Genomic DNA, 21,975 nt, shown 5'->3' with positions numbered 1-21,975 from the left:
CCACTGAGCGTGATTTTACCTTTTTTCTGCTGCCCATAAGGTGTACACTAGGATTGATTACTTTTTAGTTGACAGGCAATTATTGCCCTGCATGGCCTCCTCAAATGTCTATACCATTACTTGGTCTGACCAGGCACCTATTGCAATTGAAATAACAGAACAGAATGCTACTGCACATCACTCCATATGGAGGCTTAATAACTTTATACTGCAAAGTCCGCGTTACTCACCTCAAACCATCGAGTGTTTGCACAATTATTTTAGGGAGAACGACACTGGTGACATCTCTGATGGTATTTTGTGGTGTGCAATGAAAGCGACTCTCAAGGGTCATTTTATTAAGCAATCTTCCTATGATAAAAAATGCAGAACTCGGTTGTTACTCCAGTTACAATCCAGGCTAGCTGATCTGCATCGCTTAAATAAATCTTCCTACTTATCCCATAGAGCAGCAGAAATAACGTTAATTCAATCTCGCTTGCATGAACTAAATTCTTATGAGTACGACTTGATGCTGAGGAAGCCTAAGCTCCAACATTACTGGCAAGGTAATAAAGGGGGGGCATTACTTGCTAAATAATTGAAGTCGCGCAGTGCTAAAAATAGAATTTCTTATCTATCCTGCTCTGATGGGTCTAGGGTGTTTGATCCGCAAGGCATTGCTGATGAGTTTGCTAAATACTATGCCTCACTGTACAACCTTTCAGCTGACGCGTCCACGCCTCAACCTTCTTTGCCCTCTATACAAACATTTTTAAGCCATCTCAATTTGCCCTCATTGACAGACAGTCAGATACTAGACACATCTTCTGTTTTCTCTCCGGAGGAAGTTTCTGCAGCAATTAAAACCCTAAAAGTTGGCAAATCACCCGGGCCGGACGGTCTCACCAATGAATTTTACAAAGCCCATAAAGAACTACTAGTTCCTTACTTAACTAGGCTATTTAATGATGCTGCGTCCTCGGGTTCTCTACCTGAAGAAATGCTAAGTGCATTGATAGTCACCCTGCCAACGCCTGGGAAATCCCCAGATGTTCCCTCTAACTTTAGGCCAATATCACTCCTTAACGTGGACCTAAAAATCTATGCTAAGGTGATTGTGACCCGCTTGACAAATGTTCTCCCAACGTTAATTGACGCTGATCAAGTTGGATTTGTCAAGGACCGGCAGACGGTAGATGGTACACACAGATTCTTGAATATTATGTCAGTGGTGGCTGAAGCTCCTATCATTGGACGCCGAGAAGGCGTTCGACTGGTTCCATTGGGGCAATCTTGAGGCGGTGCTGGGCAAATTTGGTTTTCCCCCAAGGCTTCTGTCTTCCATTTTAGTGTTATATTCCAATCCCTCGGCCAGAGTATATTCCTCGGGAGCCCTCTCCACGCCCTTTATGATTACTAATGGCACAAGGCAGGGGTGCCCCCTTTCTCCCCTCCTATTTGCTCTATTGATGGAACCTCTAGCTCATCAAATCAGGTTGTCCCCGAATATTAAAGGTATCACTATTGGCGAAACAGAGCACAAAATAGGTCTTTTCGCGGACGACGTCATTATTTCAGTTATAGACCCCTTATCCTCCTTAATAGCTGTTTCAGATATCATCGATCAGTTTAGTCGGGGGAGCTACTATTAAATTAACTCTCACAAATCGCTTATGCTAGGAATGTGGCTTTCGTCAGATACTAAAGGTGCCATCTCAGCTGAGTTCCCTTTCAAATGGGCCGAGGGAAGTATTCCTTACTTAGGTATCACCCTCACGTTCCCCCTTAGTAACCTCCAGTCTGTTAACTATAATGCTATCATCACACAAATTAAAAATGACATTTTGGCCTACTTGCAATACCCTCTCTCTTGGATGGGCCGAATTGCAGCGACCAAAATGTTTCTTTTGCCTAAGATTCTGTACTTATTTAGGAACCTGCCTGTCATTGTGTCCCGCAGATATATTGCCTCGCTTCAAGCCCTTATATTACAATTTATATGGAAAAAGCAGAGGGCGAGAGTGGCGGCAGATATCCTATATAGGCCTGTTAAACTGGGGGGGCTTGGATGTCCGTGCCTTCCTATTACCAAGCTACTGTGCTCGACCAACTCAAAAGCTGGTGGATTATTGACACCGCGAAAAAATGAGTACAAATGGAATCTAGCTTAACTCGTGCACCCTCATTGCAGCATTTACTTTGGCAAGGGATACTCTCCAAAACACCTCCTCGATCTCCATCTGTCACTAGCCAGGCTGGAATGTCTTTGTGGATCAAATGTCCCCTTATCCCGAAAATTCTTCCATTCAGGATTATAGATGCTCCGTTGTCAGCTTTCAGTGCCTGCTTGCCGGATACTGATTTCTCCCAATGGGAATATAAAGGGATCCTTTCAGTGTCCCGGATTTTATCTAATGGGGCCCTTATATGATTCACTGATTTAAGAGAGCGGTATCAAATCCAGTGGTCTGATTTTTATAAATACCTTCAATTACGTCATCTTCTAGCCTCTAAAAACATTACGCATTCTACACAATCCTCTGCGTATGCTGTGTCTTTCCAGAACCCTCTGATACGGAAAGGAGGTATTTCTGAAGCCTATAGGGGGTTACAATTCTCGGTTACTATATCAAAATTCCCGTTCCAGATTAAGTGGGAGAAAGATCTAAATAAAACTTTCACGCCAGCACATTGGGCCTTTGTATTCTCCCTCAGCTCTAAAACCTCGAAATGTGTCAACCACCTAGAGGCCTCGAGAAAACTCCTTTATAGGTGGTATTATACCCCTTATCGTCTATCCATTATATACCCAACCACCTCGAATGTTTGTTGGCGGTGCCTGTGAGCCATTGGCAGCTTATTGCACATCTGGTGGACCTGCCCCACTGTTCACCGTTTTTGGTCCAACATATTGTCACTTGTGAATGCTGTAACTGGGGTGGCACTCCCACTTTCCCCGGAAATAGCATTGCTCTCCCTGGGGCTGGAATGTTTAAGTATAGCAGACCTAACTATTGCTTTTCATATACTAACAGTAACAAAAGTTGCAATAGCTGTAAAGTGGAAGAACAGGGATCTCCCAGCCATACCAGAAATCATTGCTAAAGTCCACTATAATTATGGCATGGAACTACTGATTGCGAAAAAACTATGCCGGTTGTCTTGTGTCAGCGTTAGGTGGCAAAAATGGGCATCTTACATATCCAGAAACTATCCTTCTTTCCCGGATCTGCAATTGTAGGAGATAAATATCTAATTTCTACTAATTGGTTTTAAATGTGGTGCAGTTTTAATTACTGTTTGTTCACGGCCTTGTTTCTTCCTATATAAATGTAAACTTCTCATCCAACGTTTTCTATTTTAAGAGTTTGTACTGTGATGCGCAAATTATATTGTATTTCATTGTACTGTGACACTATGGAAGATGTTGTATGCTCTGATTTACTAATAAAAAATTTGTGACTAAAAAAATAAAGTGTTAAAAAAATAAAATAAAATAAAAATTCCCCAAGTAAGGAATAAAAAAAAAAAATTAAAAAATAGAAAAAATAAAATAAAATAGACATATTTGGTATTGCTGCGTCCGTGACGGTCGGCTTTATAAATATATCACATAATAGACCCAGTCAAATAAACACCATAAAAAAAATAAAGAAATAACTGTCCAAAAAAGCCATTCTTGCCACCTTACATCACTAAAAGTGCAACACCAAGTGATCAAAAAGGTACAAATAAAACCGTCACCTCATCCCGCAAAAAATTAGCCCCTACATAAGAAAATCTCTCAAAAATAAAAAAACTATAGCTGTCACGGCTGAGGATGGGGAAAATCCTCAGCCGTGCGCTGACGTGTGCTGTAGGCCTACTCGGCCAGGAGAACAGGATAGGGAGCAGGTCACCTCCTACAGCGTCCCTACCCTGACCCTAACTCCTTACTGCATGGGCCGACCTTAAAGGTAGGAGGACCCATGCGCAGGAACCTCGGATTCCTTACTCACCCTCCGTCCGGTCCCTGCGCTAAGAGTCAGGATAAGACGACCTACTCCTCCTAGGCACGGAGGAGAAGGAGTCTCAATGGCCAAGCTGTTGGGAAAAGGGGAACTCATACAGCCTTACGGGAATGACAGGCGAACTATTAGTTCCACCAACCTGTCACAGCCTTGCTGACTGGATCCCTGCGCAAACAGGAATCCAGAACCGTAAGCTGCACCAAACACATAGAAAGGTCCCAACAGAACATAACATACAACATCAACACACAGCAGACATAAACATAAGGACAATATCTTTATGACCACAGGGGTGGCTCTCACTGGCAGATAGTAACACAGGAGGCTGCTCCAGCAAGCATGGCTGAAACAACCCACAGAGCCATGCTAACAGTGAGGCTATATAGGCCAGGAAACACCCCACAGTCGGACACACCCAGTGACACACACACACACTGGGAAGGAAGTTAACCCTTCCAACACCCGGGAAGGGAAAACACAACATTAAAGGGAAAGTGTCCAAGAGTAGCAACCCACTGTGGTTGTTGCCGCTGGCCACGACATGGGTGGCAACCATGTCCTTGGGAATAGCCCAGAGGCCGGGACATTGCCACCACATGTACAGACAACCAAACGTTGCCACGGGCAACCACAGTGCAGGAAAAGTGTCAGTGCACACAGACAAACAACACAGTGAACACAATACACACACACCTAACATAGGGGTTGCTAGGTGCAACCGCATGCACAGCAGGAAAGCTGCCACAAGCAAGCGTTGTCAGCGGCAACCACAGGTGAGGCAAAAACCACTGCCCTCACCTGTGATTGACAACAAAACCAAACCGCTGACAATCGCATGCGGTTGAAGAGTCACGGTCATAGCCATGGCCGTGACAATAGCTCTTAGAACATGGAGACACTAAAACATTATTTTTTTGGTTTAAAAAATGCTATTATTGTGTTAAAGTGAAATAAATAAAAAAAAGTATACATATTAGGTATTGCCACGTCCGTAAAAACAAGCTCTATAAAAATATCACATGACCTAACCCCTAGGGTGAACACCATAAAAAAAAAAAAACGGTGTCAAAACAAGCAATTTTTGTCACCTTAAATCACAAAAAGTGCAACACCAAGTGATAAAAAAGGCGTATGTCCCACAAAATGGTACCAATAAAACCGTCACCTCATCCCGCAAAAAATGAGCCCCTACATAAGAAAATCTCCCAAAAAATAAAAAAAACTATAGCTCTCAGAACATTAAAACATAATTTTTTTGTTTCAAAAATGCTATTATTGTGTAAAACTTTAATAAATAAGAAAAAGTATACATATTAGGTATCGCCACGTCCGTAACAATCTGCTCTATAACAATGTCACTTGACTGAACCCCTCAGGTGAACGCTGTAAAAATAAATAAATAAAAACTGTGCTAAAACAACCAATTTTTTGGTCACCTTGCCTCATAAAGTGTTATAATAAATTATCAAAAAATCATATGTACCCAAAAATAGTACCAATAAAACTGGCACCTTATCCCCTAGTTTCCAAAATGGGATCACTTCTTGGGAGTTTCTACTGTAAGGGTGCATCAGGGGGGCTTCAAATGGGACATGGCATCTAAAAACCATGTGGAGTTCCTTTTCTTCTGCGCCCTGCCGTGTGCCCATACAGCAGTTTATGACCACATGTGGGGTGTTTCTGTAAACCGCAGAATCTGGGTAATAAATATTGAGTTTTGTTTGGCTGTTAACCATCAATGTGTTAAAGAAAAAATTGGATTAAAACGTGAAAATCTGCCAAAAAAGTGAAATTTAAAAATTTGATCTCCATTTTCCTTTAATTCTTGTGGAAGGCCTAAAGGGTTAACAAAGTTTGTAAAATCGGTTTTAAGTAACTTGAGGGGTGTAGTTTCTACAATGGGGTCATTTATGGGGGTATCCACTATGTAGGCCCCACAAAGTGACTTCAGACCTGAACTGGTCCTTAAAAAGCGGGTTTTGGCAATTTTCTTAAAAATTTGAAGAATTGCTTCTAAACTTCTAAGCCTTCTAATGTCCTAAAAAAATAAAATTACATTTCCCAAATGATGCCAACATAAAATAGACATATGGGGAATGTTAAGTAATAAATATTTTATGAGGTATCACTTTCTGTTTTAAAAGCAGAGAAATTGACATTTAGAAAATTGCAAATTTTTCAAAATTTCTGGTAAATTTTGGATTTTTTCATAAATAAAGGTGAAATATATTGACTCAAATTTATGACTATCATGAAGTACAATGTGTCACGAGAAAACAATCTCTGAATGACGTGGATAAATAAAGGCGTTCCAAAGTTATTACCACATAAAGTGAGATATGTCAGTTTTGCAAAATTAGGCCTGGTCAGGAAGGGGGCAAATGGCCCAGATGGGAAGTGGTTAAAAGGTAGGATGACGTAACAGGCGTTATTTGATGGTATTATGTTGGGTATATAAATTTTTTGGGCTGTCATCGTTATACTGTCTGCCCAGCCGCATTTTTAATACAATCTTACCTTTCATATAGCATTTAATTTGTGGTTTATGAGGTTAATTTACTGGGTGAGGTGTGTGTGTATATATATATATATATAGTAGAAAGGCACAAGGGACTATAATAGATGGAAGATATGTGTTACAGAGGATCCTGGCCTCGGTGAAGTAGGAGCCACTAGTGCATATGTCTGCAGCAGTTGCTGACAGACACTTTGGTAGTTAGCATAGCTGAGAAAAGCTAATACGGGATGGCTCTTATTGGGAGTAGTCATAGAGTTGGGCGGGTGACTACTCCACACAATCCAGGCCAGGTTTTGAATGGCTTACAAAAGTCAGCCAGCAGGGTCAGGTGGGGGTGATTACATGGCTGACGGTGGAGCTCTGGATGGCTGGGTGTTTGTGTTTGGAACTGAGTGAAAGACCAGAGGGTCTCTGCTTGGATACAGAGGACAATGCAAGATACTCTGTGGGGTTTACGGTACTGTGCCTTACTTGTGCAATTGTTTTTTCTTTAGGTGTCGGCTGGAGTAAGCCGATTAATGCTGCCTGTTGATTGTTTGTGTGCCAACAATAAAGGACACTTGTTATTTTAAGATTTCACCGGAAAAAGGCTGCTGTGTATTTATCTGAAGGCTACCATTTGGGAATCCCTACAATATATATATACTAGTCAATGACCCGGCGATGCTCGGGTATTTATTCATAGCAATTTTATATTAAATAACAGTGACTTTCACAGTGACCGACCCTTTAATGTTGAGTTTCACGGTGACCGCCCCTTTAACAGTGACTGACGGTGACCGGCCCTTTAACAGTGATTTTCACGGTGACCGGCCGTTTAAAAGTGAGTTTCACGGTGACCGGCCCTTTAAAAGTGAGTTTCACGGTGACCGGCCCTTTAATGTTGTGTTTCACGGTAACCACCTCTTTAACTGTGACTGACGGTGACCGGCCCTTTAAAAGTGATTTTCACGGTGACCGGCCCTTTAACGGTACGTCCTAGAGAGCTGAGACCCCCGCAAGATTTCATTCCAGGTAGCAAGGAATGTGTATACCAAGAATCATTGAAATCGATTGTTGCGTTTTTGAGGAACATACATAAATACATACATACGTGTATATATATATATATATATATATATTCTTGAATCCCATGCAACTTACGTGGGGGATGTATGTAATGGTCGGGGACTTTGACCTGAATACTGAATCATGTTTGCAGTTTATGCAGATATAAACAAAAATACCTATATATAAATTTATGTGTCTGTGAAACGTATGAAATCATCCGGTGACATCATACATCTGTACCGCGCTATGTGTACAACTATATATATATACACTCACAGCGAGGTAGAGATATATGATGTAACCAGAAGATTTTGTACATGTCACAACAGGTATCAAGTAATCATTTGAAAAGGGATGAAACACGGATGTAGTAGAGTTAACACACATGCTTTATGAGACGTGTTGTGTAAACTTAATGCAATTAAATGCATTATGCAATTTTTTAAAATGGCTTTTGTTTTAAGATTACGGGATGAGTTAAGAAATTTGAGAGGTTGTGTGTTAACCATACTACATCTGTACGGATTAGCAACATTACTGAATATATACATTACAGAGTGTTGTAGAGAGAGATACAAAATTCATGTAAGCATTGTACCTGAGCGTAATCGCTGACTATATTTTTTGACAAGATCAGGGTGAAGGCGCTTTAGGTCGCAAAACTTCATTTGTAGGGCTTCCTTCTTGAGCCTTTTCCCATGCTATACAGTTCGGTCCGGACAGACATTATGATCCGTTCTTTTTCTTTATGTTTCCGGGTCAGATGATATCCCAGCTCCAGAAATCGCTGAAGGATAAAGATGAAAGCATATAATCCCCATTGTTTTATTGTACAAATATAAAAAAATATATAATATCTACTATTGGGGGGGGAAACAACAAAAAAAAACTTATCAATGTAGTTCTTATTGGCATATACGAATATTTTGCAACAGTCGATCGACATTTGAATAATTGATACATTGTTCGAGTGTTGCAAAATATTGTTCTGGTATGCAATATATAATAAAATACAGTACTGTAATACAATATTACAGTGAGAATAACTTCTTCTTCATCCTCATTAAAGGTTTTTCGTACCATTTTATCTATAGAATTTTATTTTCGGAAGACTGCCAATCCACTAGTAACCAAAGCGAAACCGAAACCAGGTCATGTTACGCGATTACGTCAGACTATCGCGTCCTCACGCGATCATTCATAACGTTTCCGATTTTCGGGTAAAAATCGGGAATTAGAATATAAAGATTGATTCCACCCTACTTCTTTCTATATATCGAATATTCGAGAGAAAAAAATCGTTATTTAGAATATTTTTTTTCATAGTACATATGTTCGGCATGCTCCTCCCCGAGTCACCGACAAGCATCCTCGTCACCATAGGAACAACTGTGGGTTAGAATATACCATCGGATCTGAGTTTTCACGATCGCAGGAAAAACTCTGATCCAATGGTATATTATATACCCCACAGCCGTTCCCATGGTGACGGGGCGCTTGTCGGGGAGCAGTATACCAAAGTGAAATAACAGTACACATCGAAAAAAACGAATTATTCAAAATAAGGAATATATTCGATATATTGCTATAACTTTGTTTATTAGAATATTACGAATATTCTAAAAATCTAAGTTATAGCAATATAGCGAATATTCGTAAAATACACAAATAGACTGTAAATTAGCTCATATAGTGCTATAGTAAACAGTGTTGGCTACCTCGTCCTCCTCCACCGCCGCTTCCACCTACACCGCTACGTCCACCGCCTCCTCAAACTCTTACTCGATATGGACCTCCACCTCATAAATCAAGTTTTTGGGGTTTTTTTTGTATGTATTTTATTTTATGTAATTTCACTAATTTGTCTGTTACATGTTCGGGTGGAATTCACCAAATTTTGGTTGTGATATACCACTGCTTTACCTAGCAGACAGGTAAAAAAATTCACTAATTAGTCTGTTACATTTTTGGGTGAAATTCACCAAGTTTTGGGTGTGATATACCACTGCTCTACCTAGTTGACAGCTTAATAAATTTCACTAATTTTTCTGTTACATTTTTAGGTGACATTCAACAATTTTTTGTTGTGATAGACCACTGCTCTACCTAGTAGACAGGTTAATAAAATGTCCTGCCTATCAGAGCGAACCCCCACACACCTCTATGTTGTCAGTTACTGCTATATTTGCACACTGCAGGGTTCAGAAGAGAAAGAGAACCACATGTATCTGAGGACTGGTTTGATGATTTATTTAGTCATTTGTCTGTACAACTGACAAGGCAAAGGACTAAGTAATTTTAGTGGAAAGCAAACTTACATTAACTTTAGCAATAAGTGTCAGGCAGCTGCTGCCATTGGCTTTAAGATAATGGGTTGCATCAAAAGGGGCATAGATGCCTGTGATGAGAACATAGTCCTGCCACTGTACAAATCACTAGTCAGACCACACATGGAGTACCGTGTACAGTTCTGAGCTCCTGTGAACAATAAAGACATAGCAGAACTACAGAGGGTTTAGAGGAAGGCAACTAAAGTAATAACTGGAGTGGGTGGACTGTGCTTCCTGGTTTTAGAAACACTCTACAGAGTTCAGGATTGTAAGAGCACCATGTGCATTTGGGGCCCAATAAGGTGATTTACCACATTGTCTTGACAACTGTAGAGGCTCAGGGTGAAATAGTAAATGGAACCTCTGAGAAGTTACCCCATTTTGGAAACTACACCCCTCAAAGCATTTATTAAGGAGTGGAGTCAGCAGTTTGATCCCACAGGGGCTAAAATTAATGCACATGCAAAATGAGAATTGCAATTTTTCCACAGATATGGCATTTCAGTCCTCATTAGCTGTGCCCAGCTGGTGCCATCCAAGACTGGCAGAACACTTCTTAGATTGGTAGGCAGGTTCAATTAGGTGCAGAAATACGCTGCTTAAAAAAATAAAGGGAATACTTAAACAACACAATGTAACTCCAAGTCAATCACACTTCTGTGAAATCAAACTGTCCACTTAGGAAGCAACACTGAGTGACAATCAATTTCACATGCTGTTGTGTAAATGGGATAGACAACAGGTGGAAATTATAGGCAATTAGTAAGACACCCCCAATAAAGGAGTGGTTCTGCAGGTGGTGACCACAGACCACTTCTCATTTCCTATGCTTCCTGGCTGATGTTTTGGTCACTTTTGAATGCTGGCGGTGCTTTTACTCTAGTGGTAGCATCAGACGGAGTCTACAACCCACACAAGTGGCTCAGGTAGTGCAGCTTATCCAGGATGGCACATCAATGCGAGCTGTGGCAAGAAGGTTTGCTGTGTCTGTCAGCGTAGTGTCCAGAGCATGGAGGCGCTACCAGGAGACAGGCCAGTACATCAGGAGACGTGGAGGAGGCCGTAGGAGGGCAACAACCCAGCAGCAGGACTGCTACCTCCGCCTTTGTGCAAGGAGGAACAGGAGGAGCACTGTCAGAGCCCTGCAAAATGACCTCCAGCAGGCCACAAATGTGCATGTGTCTGCTCAAACGGTCAGAAACAGACTCCATGAGGGCGATATGAGGGCCCGACGTCCACAGGTAGGGGTTGTGCTTACAGCCCAACACCGTGCAGGACGTTTGGCATTTGCCAGAGAACACCAAGATTGGCAAATTCGCCACTGGCGCCCTGTGCTCTTCACAGATGAAAGCAGGTTCACACTGAGCACATGTGACAGACGTGACAGAGTCTGGAGACGCCGTGGAGAACGTTCTGCTGCCTGCAACATCCTCCAGCATGACCGGTTTGGCATTGGGTCAGTAATGGTGTGGGGTGGCATTTCTTTGGAGGGCCGCACAGCCCTCCATGTGCTCGCCAGAGGTAGCCTGACTGCCATTAGGTACCGAGATGAGATCCTCAGACCCCTTGTGAGACCATATGCTGGTGCGGTTGGCCCTGGGTTCCTCCTAATGCAAGACAATGCTAGACCTCATGTGGCTGGAGTGTGTCAGCAGTTCCTACAAGACGAAGGCATTAATGCTATGGACTGGCCCGCCCGTTCCCCAGACCTGAATCTAATTGAGCACATCTGGGACATCATGTCTCGCTCTATCCACCAACGTCACGTTGCACCACAGACTGTCCAGGAGTTGGCAGATGCTTTAGTCCAGGTCTGGGAGAAGATCCCTCAGGAGACTGTCCGCCACCTCCATCAGGAGCATGCACAGGCGTTGTAGGGAGGTCATACAGGCACGTGGACGCCACACACACTACTGAGCCTCATTTTGACTTATTTTAAGGACATTACATCAAAGTTGGATCAGCCTGTAGTATGTTTTTCCACTTTAATTTTGAGTGTGACTCCAAATTCAGACCTCCATGGGTTGAAAAATTTGATTTCCATTTTTTTATTTTTGTGTGATTTTGTTGCCAGCACATTCAACTATGTAAAGAACAAAGTATTTCAGAAGAATATTTAATTAACTGAGATCTAGGATGTGTTATTTTTGTGTTCCCTTTATTTTTTTGAGCAGTGTACAATAACTTTGGACTCAGGGCCATAGTTACAACAAGTCACATGAGGGCACATGCATAGGGTGTCAGGAAGGAGGGGGTGGCACTTCACAGGGGGAAAAAATGATTATGTTGATTTTTTTTCACCTTAGTGCTGCTTCTAATGTCTCCTTATAACTAACTTTTGTTTATTTTAGCTACATTTCAGAAGATTTCACCGTCACATTGCTTACTAGCTAATTTAACAGTAATATCTTCATGAAAGCAGTTTAAGGCTTAAAGACCCTGACTTGTTGCTGCAGTTAACAAAAGTAAGTGATATGGAAGCATCGGAGTAGTCAAATGAGAGGAAAGATGATGTCAGTATATGAACCATATGTACATTGCCAACTAGAAGACTGGATTTATCTCCCTATCACACAGCAGACCAATCCATAATCCATACACTGACACCAAAGCAGCAAAGCTCCTCAGTATAACTGAAAACACAGCAAAAACAGAGAAAAAAGCGATCATTAACTTTTCAAGAATCAGGGTTCATTTTGAAAAGTCATGCTAATCTGTTCCCTTATTAGGGTAGATGGTGCATAAACACACATGAGGTTATGGGGAAAAAAAACTATGGCTTGTTTGGACCAAGCGTCCAAAAATTATGCCTCAACGGGGGCAGATCCCTGCCCCTGTTTACACATACATACATGTTAATGTCAGAAGATAGAGTGTCGTCGTTCTGCACAAGTAGTAGTAGTAGTAGTAGTAGTAGTAGTAGATGATACTGTATGTAATATGATAGAAGGCAGGAAGACAGCACCAGTGGCATGATGGTGACAGCAACAGCCATACGGTACGGAATATAATGATAGGCAGGCAGATAGTGGTAGTGGCATGATGGTGGCAGCAGCCATACAGTACAGAACATGATGGTAGACAGACAGCAGCAGTGACATGATGGTGGCAGCAGCCATATGATATGGAACATGATGGTAGGCAGGCAGACAGTGGCAGTGGTTTGATGGTTGCAACACCCCATATTGTACAGAATATTATGATATTCAGGAAGTGGCAGTGGCATGATGCCAGCAGCTATATGGTACAAAACATGATTATAGGCAGACAGACAGTGGCAGGATGGGGCACCATCAGCAAGGGCAGATCTATTTATTTGCCTGAGTCAGAGAAGTGTAAAAATCCTCAAGGATTCATGCCTCATTTATTTAGAAAAAAAAAAAGTGATGTTTTGTACACTGGAGGAGGAAGAATTCATAATTTTGGTTGTCACAACCCCCCCTGCTATGCTGAAAACCCTCCAGAGCAAGAGAATTTCCCTCGGCGCAAGATACCAACCACGGTTCAGGTAGATGTAGGTTAGGTCTTTATTGCAGATGAACAAAAAAAAACGCCAATTAGGGGTCAAAGGGTGGGAAGGAGGGCGGTGTCAGAAGTGTTTGATGGGTCCCCAACGTGTTATAAATAAACTGGCGTCTGCCTGCCTACCATCATAAAGGGGAGTGACTCCCCGAAACACGTTGTTCACCTGCAATAAAGACCTAACCTACATTTACCTGAACCATGGTTGGTATCTTGCGCCGTGGGAAATTCTCTTGCTCTGGAAAGTTTGTATCTTCTTAGGGTTTTCAGGCATCCCCGATAAGAAGACCCTCATCCGTGGCTGCAGACCAACCACCAACCAGGATTCCAGTACACATCTTGATGAGCTCTATCTAGAGTTGTGCCTACAGGTAGCACAACTGTCCAAGGTGAGCCTTATACTGGAACCAATATTTACCTGTCTCATACGGTTTTACCCTATGGTGCGTCTTTTTGTTTAAACAGCACATAGGAATGCTGAAAACCCTGTCTGGGATGACACTGGAGGCTGAGAAAGAAAACAGAGAGAGCATACTGGGCCAGTTCAGGCAAGTGTTCCAGTCTGCCCACCCAAAAGTCCATGGGTTCAGGATGTGCATCAGAGAAAGTTCCAGTAGGACTGAACCTGGGTGTTGAGGTAGTTCATCTCTGTTTGTTGATTTGCCTCAGCCTGGCACATAAAAATTATCATGTTGATGATACTGAACTGCTGGCTGCTGTGGCTTCTGCTGCTTGTGGTAGCAAGAATGGCGGGAGGTTCTGACTCTGTGGGGGATGGAGAGGTGCCTCAGACATGTCGGCGGTAGGGTTTGCAATGTTCACAGAGTTCCCTGGAAATAAAGAAAATTGGCACCCCTTTCAGCAGGAGGAAAACATTCCTCCATTTTGCTTTGATAGCGTCAGACTGTTTCATGTGAATGATACACCTGTCAATATGTAAGCATAGAAGCACACAGCTTGCCATTCTGGCCAGTTATTTTTGGCTTCACCCCCTCTCCCTCTAAGATGACTGGTCATCACGGCTGTAATTTCCCTCAAATGCAGCTTGGCCACAATGTTCCTGCCATTGCTGATGACTACCTTGGCCAGTTGGAGTTGGCGGGGAGACAACCAGCGGGATGTTAGCTGTTTTAAGCAGTTTAGAAAGTGATTGGCTGTGTAGCTACTATTGCCCGGGCCAATCAGCTCTAACACTTTACTTTACACATATGATAGGAGGGAGGGGGAGTCGAAGCAACGCTCTGCCCTGCTGGTGCTGGGGATGGGAAGATGTCCATGGAGGAGGCAGATAAGCCCCTGTTTTGGGGACCAGACCAAAACAAATGTGGAGGTGTCAATAGGACCTGGCCTTGTTGCTATGGTGCTGGCTTGCCGCTGATGAGAAAAACATTGACCCAGTGTCATGGTCCCTTAGGTGACTGATATCAGGAGATCAGAGAGACTGGCTGAGCGTGGAGGAATCTAACAGCGTCCTTGATTTCTCTTGATTCAGTGTTGATAGGGTTAATGACCACTTCCCTTTTCTCAGCTGTTGCTCAGTGGTCATCACTTCTACCCTTTATAATCTGACCCCACCCTTCTGACTATGCGGTAGATAGCTTAATTTAGGTTTGGCTGAGCTGGTGTGAGGTCGTCTCTGTTGTTCCTGCTCGTCCTTCTCTATAGATGTTAGGTGTGGCGTTTGTTTGTGTTTGTTATATTCCCTGTTGTTTGTATCTGGGCCTGAGACTTCCATTCGTCCATCTGGGGAGGAATGGGTTGTCTCTGGTCCTAACCTTATTCCAGGGCCTTATAGGGAAATCAGGACCTAGATATACTGCATATGAATATTCCTACCTTCAAGGTCTTTTCATATTGATAGGTAGTTAGGGCTCTGATTAGGTTTGTTTAGGAGGTGACCTGTTCCTTCCCTACTTTCCAGGCCCAGTTAATGTTCGCCTGCCCTCCTGTGTTCAGTGAGGAGTTTTCCCCCACACTGATCGTGACACCCAGTGGGCACTAATGTGTTGGGTTTCTTGCTGCACATTGTTACTATAATATGTCTTATGAGCCAGTGTTCAGGGTGTGGCTCAATCTGTGTATTACCTTGCTGGAGAGTAAAGCAATCATCGAAAAGTCTGGACCCTGTGTATACACTATATTGGCTTACAGGGAATAGTACCCAGGTCCCTAAATGTCTTTCTCACAAGCTATGAAGGCTTAGTGGGAACATTGTAAACTATACAATACTCTCTAAGTGCAGTGTTCTACTGCTAAGGCTGTGGTTCCCCTTCAAATTAGGGTTTCTGTGCATTTCTTGTAACCTATGCTGCTAAAGGTTCACAACTGTGATTTACTGTGTATTTATGCATTTTCTGTATACAAGGCAGTATGGAGTTAACAGGCCACAGTTATCAACCACTAGGTGGGGCTGTATTTTCTCCCCATGGGGAGGAGGAGCTTGATACGTCTTGAGGCAATGAAGTGAAAGAAGCAAACATGTAGCTGAACCCACGTCGAGATTAAATTAGCTAAATAGATAGAAAAGTGGATAAGAATCCAAAGACATATCTGAGGAGCATGCTAAATACAAGGTGGAGGTGAGAGAAGCTTTTTGGAGAAACACTGTATAACAAAGACCTTTGAGACTCCATAGGCCCGTGTCTAGGAGAAGTCCTTCCGTGCCTGAAGACACCTAAGGAGTAGATTGTACATCTGCATACAGAAAATGTCCACCTTCCACTGAGGACATTTGTGGAAACGTATATTGTCAGTACAGTAACCTGTCCAAAAAGGTGAAGAACTTAGTCTGACGGTGGGGTACACCCAGTGGTTGCATTACGTCATATTGCATTGTATAGAAAGAGAAGTGTTGCTAGATGCTTATACCAAAGTCAGCTAGAAAAGTGTAATATGAGGAAAAGTGAGAGACAGCTGAGCCTGTTAACTCTGACTGCAGCCATATACCCTGTGATAACTGTGGAAATTCCACTTGTGTAACATCTGCCAGTCTATACATGCTAAGAACTGTAACTTATGTACTTGAACTAGATTTTTCAGTAAAGAACCATTCTGTTGCCAACTAGGTATCATTATTTCCTGCACAACATCTTCAGCTGCCAAGGGAGCCTGCCTTGCACCTCACAGTTCATCAACATCAAGGTCACCTCAAACCACCATTAGGCAGAAGAATTCTCAGAACCAGGGTGTGCCCCGAATGGAAAAAAGGTCATGCCATTTCAATCACTGCACAGCCTAGGGGACCGCCAGAGTCTGTGAAAATTGCAACCATCATTCTTGCTACAACTACCATCCTCTCATCTGCTTTCATCTCCTAGGCTCACTGCATAAGCATTGCTGACCATTGTGCAGCTGTACAGGCCAACAGCAACCTAAAGGGGTTCTCCGTGAATTAAGAAAATTATTATTTAAAATATAACTTTATAATATATTCTCAAATACCTTTCATTATTTATAATAGCTCGTTTTGTCTGGGGAGCAATCATCAGGGAAACAAAATGGCTGCCGTGCCATTAGTTCACACAAAACCTGTTCTAATCACACATAAGGACAAGTTACTTCACAGCACTGAGGTAAAGCGCTGCCTCATCCTTCTCCTTATGATCCTGAATACAGATGATAAGAACTTTAGCTGAATCTCTGGGGAATTTAGTTCATGAGGAGACATGAAGTACAAAGATGACAGAGGACAGACTGTGGTGATCTGGAGCTCTGGTATTGGAGACTGCATTCAAGTGCTGCTGCTCATTAGCCACACCTCACCCTCCTCTCATGTCTCATCATCTCCATTCCAACAGAGATTCATATGAGAGGAGGGTGAAGTGTGGCTACTAAGCAGCAGCACTTGAATGCAGTCTCCATTACCAGAGCTCCAGATCACCACAGTCTGTTCTCTCCGTCATCTTTGTACTTCATGTCTCCTCATGAACTAAATTTCCCAGAGATTCTGCTAAAGTTCTTATCATCTGATAGCATCTACTTGTCAGGATCATGATTCCTGACAAGTAGAGCAAAGAGGAGGATGAGGTAGCTCTTTAGCTCAGTGTGTGATTAGGACAGGTTTTGTGTGTACGAATCGGACAGCGGCCATTTTATTTCTCCTAATGATTGCTCCCTAGACAAAATGAGCCATTATAACTAATGAAAGGTATTTGTGAATATATTATAAAATAATATTTAGGTATTTTCATTTTCTTAATTCCCGGAGAACCCCTTTAAGGGTATGTTCACATGGCTAAAATCTATCACAGGAGTTTTCTGCAGCTGAATCAACATTCAAAACTCAATCAAAACATTTTCAGTAACACTTGAGAGGTGACATGTTACTTCTTAAAGCAGATTTGATTGTGTATTTCACAGAAGTAAATGGGGAAGAAAACCTCGCTCAAAAACTCTTCTAAAGCACTTTTAAAAACTCTACTCAAACCATCACCAAACTGCAAATCTGCCACCAAAAAACACCTGTTTTCAGCTACTGATTTTGATACTGATTCAACCATATGAACATAGTCTGAACGAACTTCCTGTCCTATTAGCTCCGCGACATCGGGACTGGGATACAAGTGTTCACCCTCCCAGTGCAGCAGTGCTATTAGGACAGGAAGCTGTTCTAGCCCCCAATTCAGTCAGAAATGTTCTGCAAGGTCCGATAGGCTTGAATATGCCCCATGTGCTATAGATTGCACATCTATAAATCAAAATGCAGTATTGCCTTTCTTATCATCGGTAGCAGAACTGTTTTAACCATCTACCGTGTCCTTGTCAGAATTAATTAAGATGTAAATGTGAAAATCTGAAATTTCCTGACTGTATGATAACTTGATTTTTCATAAGATGACATCAATGAGCTCTGCTGTTGTCCTTATACTTTTTCATCATTCAGTATGTAAGGCTTGTTCATCTTCCTGATGTCATTGTTTATGTGAAGTGTACACTATCCAGTTAATCTTGTTCAATGGATCACTTGAAATGACATGGTGAAGACAGCCTCATTGTTATGTATTAGTTAAACAAGATGAAATGCTCTTTGTTCCTCTTGTGATGGAAAATATATAATACACAGATTGGACAGTCTGGTCAAATGTGTTCTTTTTGCTAGACTAGGCACAAAAGCACTTGTTTCCATCACCTGGTTTTGCTGTAATTAAAAAATGAAAGCTACATAGAAATGAGATATAGATAGATAGTATATGATATAGAAGATAGATAGTATATAATATAGAAGATAGATAGATAAATAGTATATAATATAGAAGATAGATAAATAGTATATAATATAGAAGATAGATACTGTATGAGATAGACGATAGATAGATAGATAGATAGATAGATAGATAGATAGATAGATAGATAGATGCTGTAGATAGAAATAGATACCCAGCAGTGAGGGATTCTCACTTCAAGCCACTGTTTGATCTCTGCCTAGACTTTACCTCCATGGAGGAGGAAGAGAGACTATCGATACTGCCGGGGGAAGAGGAGAACAAAGCCGCTATAGCAGCACAATATATCAGTGCCATAGACTGAGAGGAGCCTGATATGTTCTAGACACCTATACCCCCACCCTGGATGTGTCCCTATCCACATTCCTCATCTATCCCCATAGCTGCAATCCTGCAACCCATCTGCAATTCCTAACGGGTTTGTTACAGAGGCAGCAGCTACCAACCAAGTAGTATGTGATGCTCTAAGATATTACTGCTGATTATGTGTGGTGTATGGGGCCAACTGAAAAAATAAAATAGATTGTTCCGGTTTAAAGGTTCCTCAGATTATGAACTGACTGCTGTGGTTCTGGCGGGAAAATTGTTAACCCGTTCGCTACCAGCACCATACATGTACGGCGCTGGAGTGATAGGCAAACATGGTGGCCACTGCATGTGTTTTAACAGCAAAAACCTGCCTCTAATTACAGTGACTGGTAATAATGACAATTGTGGTAATTAAAGGCTTTAGATGTAGTGATCAAGTGAGATCCTGCTTCCAGGCTTCCTACCGACATGCCCTGCGGCCAATGGGGATGTCGGTAATTGCTTTCAATGCTGTGAGTCTCGCTGAGAAGACACACAGCATTTATGCGGCCATTCTAATTTTGGCCACCAGATGGCAGGCCAACATAAGAAAGGAGCAATTGACAGTAATAAACTCATCGTAAAAATACATGCTGGTTAAAAATGAAAAAAAAAAAAATGATTTTATAGGCTCATATATGAGCTTTAAAAATTGTAAAAAAAAGTTTAAAAATATATAAAAAATCAAAAAAATCGAAGTTTAAATCGCCCCCCTTTCCGTATAATAAAAACATAAAAACCTAAATAACAAAAAATATAAACATCATAGGTATCACCGTGACATAAAATTGCCGTATTAAGAAAATATAAAAATATTTTTCTAATACGGCAAATGGCGTAACAGAAAAAAGGGTAAAAATGGCCAATTTGCCATTTTTTCATTGTTTCTCTTACCCCAAAAAAGTAATAAAGTGTGATCAAAAAGTCACACACTCCAAAATGGTATGAATAAAAAGTAAAGATTGTCCCGCAAACAATTAGCCCCTATACAGCTCAGTAGACATAACTATAAAAAAGGTTTTGGGGTCAGAATATAGTGATGTAAAAAATATATATTTTTTCAAAGTTCAAATTTATTTTTACACTATTTAGACATAAAAAACCTATACATATGGTTTATTGTTATAATCGTACTGACACAGAGAATGAAGGGCATGGGTCAGTTTTGCCACAAACAAAACACCGTGGGAACAAAACTAGTAAAACGGTGGAGAAATTGCGTTTTTTTCAAATTCACCCCAATTTTTTTTACAGCTTCCCACTACATTGTATGTCATAATTAATGGTGGCATTAGAAAGTACAACTTGTCCTGCAAAAAATAAGCCCTCATACTGCTATGTGAACGGAAATATAAAAAAGTTATGGCTCAAGGAAGATAGGGAAGAAAAATGAAAACGCAAAAATGAAAAAAACCACCGGTAGTGAAAAGGTTAAATAGACTACATTAAAATGAGATATATTGGATCCACCTCTAGGATTAGGTACATTGCAAAGTTCCCTGCAAGCATTCTTTCCACTTCAGTTATTTGGTCAGTGATTTCCATCAGTGATTGTGAGCCAAAACCCATAGTGAAGCCTTTTCAGAGATAAGGTGTAAGGGAAAGATCTGCACCTGTTGTGTGTTGTTGACCTACACCCAGTTTTGGCTCCCAATAACTGATGGAAATAACTGTCCAAATAACCACTTAAAGGGAACCTGTCATCAACTTTATGCTGACCTCACTGAGGGCAGTATAAAATAGTGACAGAAATGCTGATTTCAGCGGCGTGTCACACATCAGCTAAAAGGAAGTGGTTGCCGAGAACCAGCATCATAATCATTGCATTGGAAAAGAGTCACGGCCACCTGAGAAGAGTCATGGTTATTCATAAATTCTTGCCCTCTTCTCAGGTGGCCGTGACTCTTTTCAAAGACTGGGCTGCAATGATTATGATGCTGATTCTCAGCAACCACTTACTTTTAGCTGATGTGTGACACACCGCTGAAATCAGCATTTCTGTCACTACTTTATACTGTCATCAGTGAGGTCAGCATAAAGTTGATGACAGGTTCCCTTTAAGTGTGAACTTGACCTTAATTGCCCATAGCAACCAATCAGGTTCCACCATTCATTTTTCACAGCTCTAATGTTTTAATGTCATGTCCCTTCATGGGGTAATAACAATGGAATACTTTTATTTATCCAAGTAATTCTGAGACTGTTTTTTGTCACACTTTGGGGCAGATATTTCAAAACTGGTGCAAAGTGAAATTGGCTCAATTGCCCATCAGATTTCAACTTTCATTTTCCAAAGGAGCACTGAAAAATGAAAGGTGGAATTTGATTGGTTGCTATGGGCAACTAAGCCAGCCTCCTTTCTACCAGTTTTAATAAATCTTCCCCACAGTCCCTTAGAACTTCATGTGTACAATAATAATTTTGCCTAGAAGAAATGCACAGTTTGTGTCAGATGCCATACCACATCCAACTGTAGAAAACCTCCATCCCTCTGTATGAAATAGAAGGCATACATAGGTACGGTAGAGGGTTCATTCATCTCTATGAAAGCGCTTTTAGGTCTCTTTCACATGGGCGAGATTTCCGCGCGGATGCAATGCGTGAGGTGAACGCATTGCACCGGCACTGAATCCGGACCCATTTATTTCTATAGGACTGTGCATATGAGCAGTGATTTTCACGCATCACTTGTGCGTTGCGTGAAAATCGCAGCATGCTCTATTTTGTGCATTTTTCACGCAACGCAGGCCCTATAGAAGTGAATGGGGCTGCGTGAAAATCGCAATCGATTTTCACGCATGGTTGTTAGGAAATGATCGGGATGGGGACATGGTTATAAGGAAAAATAATAGCATTCTTAATACAGAATGCTTAGTAAAATAGGGCTGGAGGGGTTAAAATAATAATAATAATAATAATTTAACTCACCTTAATCCACTTGTTCTCACAGCCCGGCTTTTCTTCTTCATTGCTGTGCAGGAGGAAAAGGACCT

The sequence above is a fragment of the Bufo bufo genome, chromosome 2 (assembly GCF_905171765.1).
Source record: "Bufo bufo chromosome 2, aBufBuf1.1, whole genome shotgun sequence".
NCBI lineage: Eukaryota > Metazoa > Chordata > Amphibia > Anura > Bufonidae > Bufo > Bufo bufo.
The sequence above is the reverse complement of the archived record's forward strand: the minus strand, read 5'-3'. Positions refer to the sequence as shown.